The 15,970-nt window shown below is 27.5% G+C and overlaps 1 protein-coding gene across 1 annotated transcript in view; it reads right to left on the bottom strand.

Annotated features, from left to right (window-relative positions):
• LOC107072268 (uncharacterized) overlaps positions 1-12,780 on the bottom strand; it is a 497,052-nt gene extending 484,272 nt beyond the window's left edge. Inside the window, exon 1 of the mRNA XM_089176139.1 lies at positions 12,381-12,780. The gene's annotated coding sequence lies outside the window, so the exon portion shown is untranslated. The remainder of the gene's footprint in view (positions 1-12,380) is intronic.
• Positions 12,781-15,970: the final 3,190 nt, after the last annotated feature.

Below are 15,970 nucleotides of genomic sequence, written 5' to 3'. Positions count from 1 at the left end.
TTAAACACTTTTAAAAGGGTTATTTTGATTAGAAAAACAAAGTACATTTCAGATAGTTAAAAAAATTTACAATTTTTGAATTGCAAAAATTACTCAATGAAAATTCAGTTCAAACGATTTTAGAGTTTTTGAAAGCGTTAAGTGTTACTTAAAAAAAAAAAAAGACTTTCAAAACGTTTGCATGCTATAAGAAAAATTCATAACGAAGAAAAATGGCAACCACGCATGAACTAAATTTACCACTTGATATATTTGAAAGAAAATTTAAAAGAAAATATAGATATAAATGTTTATTTACCTATTTTTAGTTTTTATTTAATATCAATTTAAGAATATTATTATAAAAATACTTAAAAAAATATTACAAATACGTATCATGTAAAAAAATATTAATAATAGAGACTCGTTTAATTTGAACTAATATTTTTGACTGGTAATATAAATTAACTCGAAATTAAAAAAAAAATAAATAATAATAAATACAAACTTTTTTATATTTTTTTAAAGTATCTTTTCAATTTTAATTCTTATTAAACAAAATGCTGTTAAAAATATACTTAAAATTAAACATATTTATATTAAAAAAAAAAAAAAAAAATACATATAAATCATATATAGAAATTTGTTTTACTTCAATCAGTAAACTCAACTAACTTAGTTTGTATAGTTTAGTGTTAATGCTGTAAGGACAATTTCAAAAGTTATGGATAGTAAACTACTAACTCTGATTGTGAGCATTTGTTATACTACTCACTATTTGATATACATATCTTAGATTACATTGTTAGGTGCTACGTCGTTCGTACCAGTAGTTACACTGTGACTACATGAGATGTGACCTAAAACTAATTGTGAGTTATAATTAGTATATTAGAATTAATAATTAAAATAAATTTGGAAAAGAGAAAGTAAACAGTATATAAGAGAATCAATCGGAGCTCAAAAAATGATCAGAAAAGAGAAGAAATAATCCATAATTGAATAAACGTGTTAGGTTGTCAGGTTGTTTACCACGTATATATTAAAATAAATTTTAAAACTATAGTCACCTCTTACATTGCTTGATTCTATTGATTATTTTTAAGTTCATACACGTTTGTAATATTACATAAATATTGTCAAGCATCTCTCTATGTTTAATTCATAATATTCAATATTTACAAAATATTACATAATATTTTCGAACATATTCAATCAGTTCATTAATTGTATTAGGCGAAGCTGCCTATTGCATAAATTATATACAATTAAAGAATCCTGGATTTTGATCGTTTATAAATCATTTTATGTGTTGAAACAGATTTAACGGTAAAATATACGTACTAAAAATCCTTTCTCTGATTAACATTAGAGATATTAAAAATTGAAAATTTAGAAATTTAGAAATTTAGATAGCGCAATGCTACGAGTCTTTCTTCGACGAATCAAAGGAACACTTTAAATTTTAGTTCAACTTTTAAAATAATTCTTGCGTTTTTTTTAATATTCCTTTTTTCACTTTAAAAAAAAAATGTATAAAAATTTTACATTCTCTTTTTTAAGGATAAGAAAAATTCTGGAAAAAACAGAAGAACAGTGTTTTCTGTTCCGTATGAATAGAAAGAAACTTGAGACGTAGATAACGAAGTGCGATTACTATTAAAAGCGTGTATATAAGACGTTTCGTTAATAGCTTCAGGAAAATAAAAAAAAAATAAAAACCAAGGAAAATATTCTTTCTTTTGTCATGATCTGATAGTGTGAGTATGAGTACATGAGAATGATTTGTGTGCGTGCGTGTGCGGCGTGTGCGACGCTGCGTGCTTATGGCGTACGTGACCAAAAGCAGAACGATCATACGATCAATTGTCATCCGAGAAGATGCGAAGTGGGGATTCGAAAGAAAGGAAAAATTAAAAATAATAACACTTCAAAAAAATGACGAAAGGTGATAGAGGGGAATACGTGTATTACATTTGTATATGTATATGTATATGTATATGTATATGTATATGTATATGTATATGTATATGTATATGTATATGTATATGTATATGTATATGTATATGAATATGTATATGTATATGAATATGTATATGAAATGAAAGTAAGAGGGCATGGATGGTATTTTTTTTAGAAACTATAAAAAGGTGTGTGTTTTGTATGACAACAGATTCTGCTAACCATAAGTAATAGGACGAATAACAAAAAGCTAAATATACAGCGTTGTAAGAAACAATTTTGTTAACACATTGAAGATCGCTGATGAGATATCTTGTTTTTCGTATTGCGTTGCTAAGGGTTGTTGATAAGATATTCCAATTATTATAAATGTAATATTTATAATTCATACTACGTGATCTAAATTAAACTATGATCAAATGATAATTATTCTTGTGTCCAAATATTGTTGAAGAAGAGCAACTTTTTTTCATTTTTTTTTTTCATTATGTTTTATATTAATTTTATTGGTATGATTTTTAACAAATATTAAAATATAATTACCATTACTTGATTCTCTTTTTATTTCGTAATATGATGTTGCATTTTAAACTTTGTAAATATCATTTATAGTTTTGTTTTTATTAGCGTTTTCCCAAACTATAGTAAATTATATATCATAATATACCAAATTATATAAATATACCATATTTAACACGTTGAGCGCCACGTCAGCCATCGGTGGCTGACACTAGACTTTCCGTTTAGGCCGCGTCTGTCACGGGTGACTGACACGTCAACTATTTTTTTAATACAAAGTGACGCCTGTGGCCTGACGGCGATTTCCCTAAGAATTTGCGTGTCGCTCAATGTGTTAAACTATTTAAAAAGAAATAAATAAATTAAAAAAAAAAAAAGAAATTTAAAGAATATATAGTGAATTATGAAAAAATATTAAGAACTATTCATTTTTATAATTTTTTTGAAAATAAATATTTAACGTAAAAATAATGCTTAATTACTACCAAATTGTAATTAATTTTAAAAATATTTAACGCAAAGAAATATCCGGTCCCTGGGAATGATTAATATTAAAATACCTGTTCTAGAACATGTCAAAAAATAAGACGTTAAAAGTAATATTAAACGCGACAATTATTAGTAACTGAGACAATTATAAACACTTGTGATTTTATTCTATCAAATTATATCTTTAAATAAATATATAAAGTAATATATATATATATATATATATATATATATATTATTTACTTTTTTCTTTAATTATTAATAATAAAAAATAAAATATAAACATTATTAAAATATTAAATAAATAATTAATCTAAACCTTACATTATATTATTTTTAAACCGCATGTCAAACCACAGTCAAACGATTTAATCAATAATTGGCTGAAACCTTATTAATAGCACAGTGATCTTACATTTGACCTTTCTTCAATTATTATAACTTTTACAATACACTGTTACGCTCATTATCAATTAATTGCTTCGATTTGGTACTATTTCTTTGCAATCAAATGTTATTTTCACTAAAATCCGTTATTTTCTCAAATCAAAAGGTGTTACTTTATTCTACAAAAAAAATACAACATTTTTCCAATTAAAAACATTTCACTTAACCAAATACAAATGCTGCGTTTTATTGTTACATTGTAGTCAGTTTTTTCTTTTTTTTACCTGCTACGTTTGAGATTATCCTCATCGAAGGCCTATATCAGGTAGCCCGATATTATTTTATTACCTAAACTAAAGAAACAGATCACAGACGTTTCCCACGTGCTGTATTGTTCACGGATAAAAGGTACGAATAATCTTAAGTAAACATCTTGGAGAGATCTCGTATTTATTATCGTTCTTAATTCAACAAAGAATCCAGTTTTCCTATACATAGGCGCAGACTCAAAGAAATTCGTGTATTTGAAATCGTCCGGACTTTACTCCCAGAAGGTATATTCTTTATTAATTCTTTAAACCAGTGATTTCCAAAGTGGGCGCCAGTGCCCCCTGGTGGGTGCTACAGCGATTCAGGGAAGCTGTGATGACCACAGATGCATTTGTAGGGGGAGCGATGAATAACTGTGATAGTATAAAAGAAAGAAGAGAAGATTTAGAAAAATTGATTTATGTATTCCGCTCATAATGCTTAAACATTCTAATCTGAATTCAATAAATAGTTTCATAATTTCAAAGTTCAATGTTTATAATACACACCTTTTCTTACTATATTTTACGAAAAAGTTAGAAACATTAATGTATATATATTTCTTTTATTAATTGCTATTAAAATTTAAAAAAAAATTAATTTCCAGGGGGCGCTAAGTAATATTTTTCTGAAAACCGGACGGTAGGACAAAAAAGTTTGGGAACCACTGCTTTAAACCAATAAGTTTAGTAGGCGTCAATGTAACCACCCAATAAGAAACTAACAAAAGAACCTTTCAGATTGACACCTCTCCGATTTATTTCAAGCTTTGTACACTTATAGTAGTTCATGAGAATACTCGTTATACTTTTTTAAAAAAAAACTTAAATAAATAAACATTTTCGAAAAACGAGGGAAGAAATTTCGCAAGAATGATCTCGTGTTTCTAATATCGTCGAATCGATTACTTAACGGGGAAAATTATTTTTTCTTGTTTTTTTTTTTTTTTAATTTTTTGTATTAGTTATTGTAAAATATTTTCAATTAATTTAGGTTAATTTTTTTTTTTAGAGTCGGAATCTTTCTAACGTTTGTGTGTTAACGGTAGATAAGAACAAGAAAAGCGAAATATCTTGATATGCAGGAACAATGAATTTATTTTAACAATTATATTATATATTAACCCTTGATGAACAAGCGTAGTTTACTAAAATAATTATCTATAGATCGATGGACTTTTAAGATATTTAGTTCTTTATTTCCAGATTGAAAAAAGTGCATAATTAATTTTGCTTTATTGGATTCTATAGAAACTTTTAGTAGTAATAAGCAATAAAAAAGGTTAATAAAGTTAAAATTAGAGAAAAATAATCAGATTTAAAATAAACAAATAGATATGTGTATGTAATATATAGACATGTATACATTTATAAATTGCTTTTTTATGGATTTGCAATTAATTTATACAAAATTACTTATATTTATTAATGGTAATTTTTATGTTTTTATTTCTGATTCTATTAATGCCTATTACTTTCTGTTTGTTAAATGATCATATTACGTGTTATATAACCGTCCTCCTCACTCACTCTTTTTCCCTATTTCTTACTCTGTTTACGCTCCTCCCACTTCTCTATAAAATCTCTCTGAACCAATCACTTTTTGGCACGCTACACTAAAATATGTTGTATTAATTTTTTAGGGAATAGAAAAAAAGGGGTGCATTTTTGCTAACGTTATTATTTTATTAAGAAATCAACATTATTAAGCTAGTTACATAATTAATAATTATAACTAGAATTTTCAATAATAAATAATAGATATTTATTTTTTTATGTGCCTGGAACGATACCTTTTTTAGGATAATATTCATTTTACAGACATACAAAACAGAGATTTAATTCGGTTTGATCGGTTTTAATTATAAATAAAAAAGATACAGATATAGTTATTAAGAATTAAAGTTGTATTTCGTTATTTTGTTACAATAAAGTTAAGCATGGTGTTTGGTCATATTACACCGGTTGGCTCTTTAGTCGTCTTTTCATAATTTAAAGAATTCTTTCATTGTGATAAATCTTGGTTAATGATTGTTTATCAATATCTGACAATGTACTTAACTACTTTTATGCGTGTTTAATCCTACGATTTTTATAATTTATTATCTTTCTTCCATTATTTTGCCTAAAAAATTAACATAACATATTCTAGGAAAAAAAAATTAATTAAACATACTTTACAATAAAGAAAACAAAAAATGAAAAAAAGATTAGAAAAACAATATTTTTCCTCTCGAGAAATTGATCTGGCGACATCAGAAACACGAGATAAATACTTAATTTTTTTTCTAAAGTATAAGAAATATTTTCAAGGACTACTACAAGAGTGCAAAGTTTGGAAGAAGTCGAAGACTTCTTTACAAGGTTCCTTTGTTAGCTGGTAAGTCTGTTGTATTGTTAGTTAATAAGACTGTATTCAATTTTTGATAATAATAATAAATCTGATTTTTATTTTAATAATTAAATCTGTTTTCAGTTTATAAGTCTGTATTCTGTTTTAATTAATAAGTCCATGTTCTGCATTCTGTAAAATCAGTGAAACATTCTATAATATTGATCGGTAACGTAAAAGAATAAATATTGAAAATAAACGAATTTAAAACTCAGTAAAATACAATTATTATCTGCAAGAAAAATTATTTTATTGTCGTTGATTGAAGCAGAGACAGAGGCCTATTTTATCAGCTTCATAAACAGGAAAGTTTCTTACTTTAATACTTAATCATCTACCTCTTTTCTGTAATATCAACCCAGTCACAATATTTAAGGTCATTTTAGGTAAAGGTTTCAGAGTCTGACCAAAAACAGACCACACCTTTTATTACACTACAGGCTGTAACACTACCATCCATTATTTTACAGTTATTGGTAGTTTTAAAGAAAGGTTACTTGATTAGTAAATTATTTACATCATTCAGTACTTTACAATAACTTATATTTTGTTTTACAACAATATATTATATTTTTGGACATATAAAATATTTTATTAATTTACTTCATTATTTTATTATCATATTATTTAATATTTTATTATATCATATAAAGTGTATCTTCAAATGTTACTAACATATTTTACAAATAAAAATAAGACGAAAATATTATATAAACATAGACTATTAAATATTTAATTAAAAAATTATAATCAAAAATTACGAAATGATTAACAACTGGTGTTTCGTCAAGAGCTGAGACAAAAAATTTGCGATGTATTTACAGAAATGAAAAAAAAATGAATATGAAATTAGTAATACAATAGGTTTTATTATCCATAGATTTGTGTTTTACATTTATGATAATGGGCAGCATTTTGAAATGGAATTTTATATAACTTCAATCCGTGTGATATTAACAAAAAAACACCAGATAATCATCATTGTATATTTTCGTTTACAACGTTTTAAATAAACCATTTAAAGGCCTATACACACACACATACACACACAGTGTGTTTTATATAACATTTTGCCTTATTTTTTCTTGTAAAATATATTGGTAACGTTCAGCGAGAAAAAAAACTGCGATACTCTGTATACAGGGTGATTCACTAATTCTGGCCACCTAAATAGCTCCTAAAATATAATAGTAGCAGAAAAGTTTATTAAAATGAAGTTGCATGAAAAATTCAGAATTATAATATGACATTAGTTCTTTTTTGCTAAGTTGAGTCTCTTTCGAGATTTATAGGTCAACTTGGTTTTTTTAAATATAATGTTATAATTTAATACTTATATTTTCTGATAGAGGCTGTCAAGATGAATCTAATGATTTGTAACAGTAATATTTTTGAAGGTCAAAGAAGGTCAAAGAAGGTCAAATCTGGCGAACAAGCCGGACACAATACAGCTCCTCCACGTCATAGTCACTTTAAGGAGCGCCAGGGTTGCGTTACCCTTTAGTTGACCGATATTTTCCGAATAGTTTTTATTGATCATTGTCGTCAGGTTTGGTATTTAATGTTGCACATCGTCGGATTCGTTTTAAGAGCCCACTATTAGAAAATAAGTATTAAAATATAGCATTGTATTTATATAAAAGAAACAAAGGTAATCTATAAATCTCGAAAGATAATGAACTAAGCAAAAAAAAACTAACGTCATATTATAGTCCTGAATTTTTCATGCAACTTTTTCTTAATAAACTTTTCTGTTAATATCACACTTTCGGAGTTATTTAGGTGGCAAGAGTTAGTGTATCACCCTGTATATCACGATAATGTAATGAATTTAACATAACGTAGTTTGTGAAAGTTAAATTTCCTACTATATAGAGAAGGATATAAGTTCGATAACAGAAGAATAAAACGGAAGTGACCCGGACTTTAACATCCCCTGTGTCACACAAACAAAGTGATCTAAGAAACCCACGCCCAAATCAAGACACACCCTCCGTTTCTATCAGAGTGCAATATTTATATTTTATGACGTACAGGATATAACGAACGTTCACAAGAATATCCCGTGTAAAAAGTAACAGAATTTATCAAACATAAAACACCCCCAACGTGAAAGGACGAAATAAAACGAGTAGTAGATATATGTATATATTCAAATGAGATTGTACTTCGCAGTACAATCTTTTCCTTATTCATCCCAGAAGAATATTTTTTTTCTATTTTTTTTTTTTTGACATTTTCTGATTTCATTTATTACGAGTTGACATTTATTTTTAATTCAAATTATTATTTTATATTTTCAATAATAATATTATATAATAATTGAACTATTCTTTTTTCTTTTGGACATTTCCTGACTTCATTTCTTACAAGTTGAAATGAATTTTTAATTCCAATTTATTATTTATAATTTCAATGATAATAATATATAGTAATCGAACAGTTTTTTTTTTGACATTTCCTGATTTCATTTATTACAAATTGACATAAATTTTTAATTCAAATTATTAATTTATAATTTTAATGATAATATTATATGATAATCGAACAATTTATACTTTCGTGTACGAGTTATAAAAAAAAAGTACAAAGTGATACTATGACCGACATGACTCCGTGAAAGAATTAAGATTTCTGTTCTAATACGAAGACTCGGATATCGATCTGTTAGATGGAGAAGGAAATTGGTACGATTCGATATGGCTAACCCGTTGGTGTATTTTTAAATCTATTTCCCCGGCAGATTTACGTGGAAAAGAGGAATAGAGAGACGAATGAAAAAATAATACATTTGGTGCTCGATCATTTATGTAATTACTGACTAACTTGGTCGTTAAAATATAAAGCATGACACATTTTAAACTCTGATAAAATCAATGGATTTGCAAAATTATAAAAATCTTCTTTTTTTTCTTTTCTTTTTTACGAATATTTGCTTAACAAACTTTTAAATGAAAAATCACACTTTAATTTAAATGGTTTTACGAATTTAAATTAATATCGGTATTTCATGAAACCACTGTGTGTGTGTACCTTTTAAAAATAAAATTTTAATATTTTTAAAACTTTTATTATGTTTTATTTTAGATTCAACTGATTCTGAAAATTTTTGCATTCAAAAGAATTATACCAGCAGAATCAATATTATGTATTTTTATTTTAAAAAATGCAAACATAGAAAAGGTATCAAAATACACACCTTTTGAAATTTTCGATTAAAATTATTACCATTAGTTTAATCGTTTTTCCATAATAAATTTTCAACTATTTTTATAATGTTCGCAAAATCAATAATAAATTATGTAGTATTTTAATAATTTTAATAATAGTTTAAATTTTTTAAATTTAATTTTAATAATACTAATAATAAATTATGTAGTATTTTAAAATTAAAAAACATTGAAAAGAAATTTTAATTTTTTTTTAAATTATTCCGAAGATATTTGCATTTGATCATAAAAGCGTCAGAAAATTCCTTTTGGTTAAAATAGTTGTACACAAAATTGTGCTAGAAATAATGTTTAAATAAATGGAGAAATTACTTTTTTACAAAATTTAAAATTATTGTTATTGTTTATTCAAAAAAAAAAAAAAATATTTTCAAGTAGATATTTTTCTCGTGTATCGAAAGTTATGCTAGGGCCTAAATAAACAATTCAGCTCGTATTTTTGTCTATGTTCCGTTATTTACTTTATTAAATTGACATTTACTATTCGGAAGGATGTCGCCATTGTCTAAACGAGACAACGAAAAATAGCAAAAAAATGAAAAAAATGAAAGAGGAAAGATAGAGGGAGTGGAAGTATGTTCCTCGGCAGCGATAAAGGTAAATATTTTGATAAATGTCACCCCTTCACCTATCGTAAAGCAACCATAATTCGCAGAACAATGGATGGATCACTGTAAAAAAAAAAAAAAGAAAGAGTAGGCACTATAGAAGAAACTTGGAAACACCCGGAGCCACTTGTTACACTCGACGACCGATAGGGGATGAACTTCTCCCTTTTACCCTACATCCGTATCGACCTTCGTTTGCGAGCTCTTCGCGATTACGTTGCGAAACGAGAATTAATTTTCTGATGTTTCCTTTCGAGATATTTTCTTTACATGATAAAATAAACATTCGAATGAAAAAAATAGTGAAAGAGATATACACGCAGTAAGAGAGAGAGAGAGAGAGAGAGAGAGAGAAAATTAACAGTTTATACATAGTTCTATTTAAAAAAAAAAAATCGATTAGTTCATTCTAACGAATCAACATATTTTCCGAGATGACGTTTATTAACGAGAAATCGATCGTTATTTATGTCACAGTACGATGAAATATATTATTTCAATGGTAAAAAGTAAAAACAATGTCTCGTCGATTATTATTGCAATATTTTGAATGCAAATTGTGTTCGACTGAAAATGAAATATCGTTAAAATTATCGGATGCTTATTCGTCAAAAGTATAAAACGAAAATATGAAGCAAAATGGTTTGATATTTGGAATATACATTATAGCGAGTGCTACGACGATATAAAATTTATCATCGTATCAGTTTAATGAATTAATATCGTTAGAAGTTATATATTAAACGTATGTTAAATGTATTTGTATCGATGATTTACGAATAACGTGCTCTCTTTTACCTTTAGTATATTGCAACATTCAATAATAGATTGTAACATGCTTATTATTTTTATACATTCGGCACACCTAAAATTACATGCACTTAAAATAACTAAATTATTTAAATGAAATACAAATAGAATTGTTTCAAAAGCTGCTTCGTGTCTCGCGTATATACGAAGTCGTATATATATATATATATGCATGTAAGTATATATATATATATATATATATATATATATATATGTGTACGTTATATATAATATATATGTATAATAAAAAAATTAGTAATTATCGATAAAACCGTTCGAAATATTTTAATCGTAAGATTATTAATAAATGTCAAAAAAGGGCGTGTCTTTCTCTCTCTCTCTCTCTCTCCCCCCGTCTTTCTCGTTTACTCTCTCAGTGAATAAAATAAAAATAAAAATAAATATATTCTGATATAAAACGATCATGCAAGATTACCATTAATACAGCTATTTAATCAATACGATAATTATTATTAGATGTTTAGGAATAAGTAAACCCTTTAACACACACCGAGTTAAAAGTTAAATGACAAATCGTTCGAATTAAATATCTCGAAATCTTTGCGTGTGTGAGTGTGTGTGCTTGAATAAGATTCATTCATTAAATGAGGTATGTTACTCTTTAGATATATTTATATATATTTATTGCATCCTTTGTTGCGATTAATTAACAAATACACTCTATTATTCTCAGATTCATAAAGTGATAATTGTACACGAATATCGGTTAAGAAATAAATAACGATCGGACAAAAATTTCTATATCAAATTTGTTAAAATGATTATCATAATTTTTGAACGATGTTCTTTTAGAATTTATAAAATTTTGTTAATAAAAAGGAAAAAAAATAGAGGACAAAAATTTTGCAAAATTTTCTTTCAATATTGGATTACTTTAGAGGTAAGGGGAAAAAAAGATGATAATAAAAATGGGTGCTGAATCTCATGTCAATGGACAATTCTCTTGCAATTCATAGTAACAGGTGTCTGATTCTTGCCCGTCTCTTCCGTTCGTTCATCGTGAACAAAGGAAGCACCTTCGGATTTCCGTGTTCGAGCCTCTCTCGATCGATACCAACTACTACTCTTTTCACCATACGACGAACTAAAAACCCGATCGATCGACATCTTTACGATAATTTTCAATAGAGAAATAAAAAAAGAAAAAACCGTGGAACAATACCCCTTTCACTATTCTCAAGAGAAGAGAAAATCTCACAAAATTTCCAATCCAATGAAAATCACTTAATTCCACTTCATTCGAAATCACGAATGTGAATTCTTCGTTTCACTTATTGTCTCATCTACTTTCTTTTTCGTACTTCCGACGATCACTGACTGAGTACTTTTTCAAAAGATCTCGAATAACATTAAACGAATATCATCAGAATAGATATTAAAAAGAAAAAAATAGAAATAGAAAATTTCAATGAACGTACAAATAACACGAATAAATTTTAAATTAAATGAAAACAAAATAAAAAAGAATTAAAAATACACACATATAAAATAAAAACAAAATTGAACAGAACTAACATGAATATTGGTAATGCGAGAGTCAGTGATTGGGTATCGGATAAGTCTCGAAAAAAAAAGCGAGAAGAGAAACTTTTTCAAATCTACAACACACACAAGAATAAATTCAATAATATCGACGGAGAATGATCGTTCAGTTTTAAAAAACGTAATCACTGACCTTATACTTTCTTCTCCCGAAGAAGAATCTTCGCTTGTTTCAAGCAAAAACCGCGTCGTAATCGAGTCTCATTATTAAAAACGCGTTTTTTCCCCCCTTCTAACACTTTCACTTTCTTTTTCTTTCTCTCGCTCTCTCTCTCTGTCTCTCTCTAGTTTTTCGATTTAATAAAAACCAATCGAAATCACAGCACACGGCAAATGAAATAAAATTGACGAAACTGACAATATTTGAAAAATTGCTGAAATTAATAAATTCATATATTATGCATTAGATAAATATACTCGAAATAGATATTAATAATAGATAGAGATAGAGAGAGAGAGAGAGTTAGGTGTGAGTGAAAACGAGACTAGAACGTTTCGTTGAGCTCGTGATCCTCTGAACACCTGCCGCGCTCTGCTTTCTACGTCACAAAACACGCGACCCGACGCGTTCGACGATGTTTGTGAAGCGGGGAGATCACGGAAAGGAATTAAAAGGGGTACTGTGTGGTGGTGGTGGTGGTGGTAGTAATGGTGGTGGTTGTTCTGGTGCTACGACGCCGACGCTAACGGTGACGCTGACGCCGACGCCGACGCCGACGCCGATGAGCACCTAACTTCGCACATGCGCATTTTCAATTTCAACTATTCCCATCTTTTTCTCTCTTTTCTATCTATTCACCTATCTATACGTTTTGTCTCCTTTTAGTTTTACAGATACGCCTTAACTGCTGCCAGTCGACCTAGGAACTTCTCCTTTTGTCTTTTTCTATCTTTCTTTCCTTTTTCTTTTTATTTTATTTCCTTCTTCTTGCTATTTTCCTTTTATTATGTATATATATATATATATACATATGTGTGTGCCTTCTTTTATCCGAAAGGTAAAACGGCTTCTTTTTTCTCTTACTCCTATTTCTCTAATGTTAGCTCAAATATCTTTACCAATTCGCTTTTTAACTAACCTCGTACGAATTCGAAGTCGATCGTAACTTGTTTGATTTTCTTCTCATTTTTTTTTCTTTTTTATTCTTTTATCTCTCCGATCTAACATCAGGATTTTCTTCGAACGTGTAGGTAACACATAGGTGGATTTTAAATTAACCTTAGCGATGCGTATCCTCAAGAAACAACCCCTCGTTCAGAATTTATGAACTTCGCGTATAGGTTGGGGATAACGTAGGATTACAACCTCGAATGGTTATCTCTCTCTTTCTTTCTCTCTCTCTCTCTCTCTCTCTTTCTCTACCTATATATCTCTATTTCTCTCTCTCTCTTTCTAGCTATCTTTTACTTTATGTTTCGCTCTTGTTACCTTTCTCAGTGGAAGTAGTTTTCGTTTTATTATGTAAATGTTTGATTGTTCAACTACATGCTTTCTCTAGCTTGTTGCTGAAAAAGTGTACGCCAGGTGTTAAGTGACACCATATCGTTATTATGGATTTACATAAATATAAGTAGGGGAATTTCACGATAAATTGTATTAATGTTAAAATTATTATCCCTTTTTCTGTGTTCTCATTTTTTCTTATAAAAATAACAATTTACGCAAGAAGTTATAAAAAGAAACGAAGACACACTTATACAATTTTTATTTCTCTAGGTGACACATTTTTTTGTAAATTACATTATATTACGCTAAACTGTATAATGGTAAAAAAAAACACTTTTGCGCTATTATTTATAGTTATTTAAATATTAAAAGAAGTGCTAAATAAAATCTCATTTTGATGGCACAAAATGTTTCGGACATTTTCACTAATTACACACGTGAAACTATAGCAATGATTATTTATGTAACCTCTTAGACACTACGCGCCACTATAGTGGCTTCGCGGATGACATTTTTAAAAATATATCATACACCTAATTGTATTATTAATTATTAAAGTAAATTGTTAAGGTAAAATATATATGCAACATATTTTAAAGAAAATTTATAAATAAAACACTAAATACTTCATTTTAATTTACTCGCGTAGAAAACGGCATTGTTTGTTGTTTGTTGAACCCTGCCATACAAACAAACAGCTCTGCTCAAAGTTCAGCAGTGCTTAAAAGGTTAAAAAAGATTAATAATTTTGTTGGGTATGTCATATGTCTGATAAGATGATGTAAATATATTTTGACAAAATGTAAATAAATTTTTGTAAACTATTAACCCTGATTTTTTTCCTTACTTATTTCAAAGATTTATTTACATTCTTTTATTTATGTATTTAATGTTAACGATTTGCAAATACTACTATCTAATTCCTTTCATACTTGTACATTGGGATTAAGATCAGAAAATTACGAAGGTGATTTGTAAAACATGAAGGTAAGTATGAAGTAGAAATTCTTGAACAATCCTTGCCTCGTGTTTCGAATTTTTATCTTATTACAACTACCAATGCTTATATTAGAAGGACTTTTTTACATCGTTTTTTTTTTTTAAATATGCAACTAATGTTGCAAATATGCTAAAGAATACTTTGAATTCAGTGTTTCTTTCGTTTTTTCCCATACTCTCATTCTCTCATACCTGCCATTAACATTGAATTTCTTTTTAATCTTTTATAAAATGATAATGTATTATACTCCTTCTCTTAAATTTAAATCTCTTTACCCTATTTCTCGAATTGATATATCTTTTAATGACTCTTCTGTTTATATAATAAAAATTATTTTATACATTTAATTATTAATACATATACAGGGTGTCTCAGTTATATGAAATCATTTAAAAATATCTTATTTTTAATTGTATAAAAGTACTGTAAAGAAATAGTCGTACTATTGTAGGTATGTGCTACAAAAAACCGAATTTAGCGCTCTTGAATGTGTCTTATTAAACTTTGGTGTGCTAAATGCCTTCTTTTCAATTTCTTTCCTTTTTAAAAACAGGAGTTAAAAAGTTCAGAAACGTAATATTTGAAAGAATTTTTTTCTCAAGGTCATTTTTTACAAAAGTTTAAAGTTATTAATGTTTTTTTTTTAAATTGAATAAGTTTGGTTTTCTTATAGACAATAAAAACGAATAAAAATGATCTGCTTGATCATATTAGTTCTATCATTTATAATATATTCTCGAAATGTATATACATTATACAATTAACTTTCAACGTTCTGTGCTTTTCTTGCATTACTGCTTATCAGCCATGCCGACACATAGCATTTTAAACGTAATTTGACTTCGCATCGGAGCATCAAGTTGAATTATATTAAATCACGAACTTGTATTCAAATGTAAACTTTATTATCTTTAGGAAATTGATATTAATTATATAAGCTACAAGTGTTAAAAATGATGAACGTTCACTTTTTTCTGACAAACTACATTTTTTATAATAGTTTACATCATAAATAAAAATAATGGAGTGAAGTTAGGGTAACGAGTTGGCCTTTCCATAACTCATCATCAGATTCAACGGTTTCTAAACTTTCTATCTAATATTACTATTCATTTCGAATAATGCACAGGATAACCATCGTTTTGGTACCTCGTGTATTATCTAGTATATCTGTATAAAGATTATATCTGATAAAAGTTGAGAGAGTAATATCACTGTAAAATGTTATATATTTTGACAGTATACGTGGTCTTATAAGGACTTATAATTTTCGATA

This window comes from Polistes dominula, unplaced genomic scaffold (genome assembly GCF_049000335.1).
Source record: "Polistes dominula isolate Pdom_NZ unplaced genomic scaffold, Pdom_raw_medaka contig_21, whole genome shotgun sequence".
NCBI lineage: Eukaryota > Metazoa > Arthropoda > Insecta > Hymenoptera > Vespidae > Polistes > Polistes dominula.
This window is presented reverse-complemented; position numbering and strand designations above follow the sequence as displayed.